General features: G+C 38.1%; 1 pseudogene; it reads right to left on the bottom strand.

Annotated features, from left to right (window-relative positions):
• Positions 1-386: 386 nt before the first annotated feature.
• On the bottom strand, positions 387-1,476 carry LOC102744408 (olfactory receptor OR51C1-like; annotated as a pseudogene).
• Positions 1,477-1,482: the final 6 nt, after the last annotated feature.

Genomic DNA, 1,482 nt, shown 5'->3' with positions numbered 1-1,482 from the left:
ATTAAACAAAACTTAATAATTATTATATATACTTTAAGAAAACAAAATGAGACAGAAAGATATGAGTTACTGTTTTAAGCATAATTTTGGAGGCTTGGTCTAATGGGCAAGGTGTTCATTTTAGCCATTGTCATTCATGCTTTCAAAACTTTATATTAAGATATATAATACTCATTATATTAGTATATTTTATTGCTTATTTCTAAAGAGTAGATTAGTAATAGTTCTATTAAAAAAAAATTTCTGTCAAACTGCATCTCCTACCCATCCTACCCAGATATCTAGGTTTTTGGTGTCAGGCCACTGATAGAAGAAAGCATATTGATTAAATGCTAGGTCTTGAAAGTGATTACTAAGGAGTAGATTTTACTATAGAGGTATTAGAGTCAGACCTCAGATCCTTTGGCAAAGAGGACTTTTTTAATGGCCCTAATGGATCTGCTTGGTCTTCACACTATAAATAATGGGATTCATCACTGGTGGAATAAGCAAATACACATTGGCCATAAGAGTGTGTATGTAAGGAGGTGCCTTCTTCCCAAACCTATGAACAAAGCACAAGCTAATGAGAGGAATGTAGAAGATGGCAACAGCACTTATGTGGGAGATAACAAGTGCTGAAGGCTTTATGCCACTCCTCTGGGGAAGCAATGCTTAGGGTGGTCTTAATAATCAGAGTATAGGAGAGAAGAATAAAGATCGCGTCCACTCCTGCAGTAACTGCAAGGGCAATAGTCCTAAAACACTGTTGATCTTATTGTCAGAACATGACAGCTGGATTATATCAGGATGGAAACAGTAAGGATGATGAAGCACATAGTTTTGGCAGAAGGATAAATGTTTAAGAAGCAGGACCAGATGCATTAGGATCACTGTCCCCCTGACAAAGATGGCAAACCACACTTTGACAATTCTGGAATCAGTCAAGATGGCAGCATATCTCAATGGGTTACAAATGGCAATGAAGTGGTCAAAGGCCATTGCTAGGAGCACTGAAGACTCCACGACAGTAAAGAGTTGAATGAAGAATGTCTGGCCAACACAGGCATGGAAACTGATCTGTCTTGCACTGAACCAGAATATGCCCAGTGTAGTGACCAGCATTGAAATACACAAGCCCAAGTCAGTGGTAGAGAGCATAAAGAGGAAATAGTACACAGGTTCATGGATACTTGACTCAGTGAGGATGACAAACAGGATTATACCATTCCCAGAGAAGGCAGTCACAATACAGACAGCAAAAAGGGATGGAGATCCCGGTGTGGGCAGCTTTGAGTCCTGGAACTCCCATCAGGAAAAAGGTCAGAGAAGTGGAAGGGATGTTTGGAAAAGATGACATGATTCCTTTGGAGAAATAATTCTTTTTAAATAAAATATCCTAGAAGGAAAAATGAAAACACCATTCAGCAATTTCATTGGGATTTCTATTAACTGTAACTAGATCAATCAAATTAGAGATTATTCTTAGGACTTTATCCTTTT

Source organism: Leptonychotes weddellii, unplaced genomic scaffold (genome assembly GCF_054177405.1).
Source record: "Leptonychotes weddellii isolate Sample4059 unplaced genomic scaffold, ASM5417740v2 HiC_scaffold_2275, whole genome shotgun sequence".
Classification (NCBI taxonomy): domain Eukaryota; kingdom Metazoa; phylum Chordata; class Mammalia; order Carnivora; family Phocidae; genus Leptonychotes; species Leptonychotes weddellii.
This window is presented reverse-complemented; position numbering and strand designations above follow the sequence as displayed.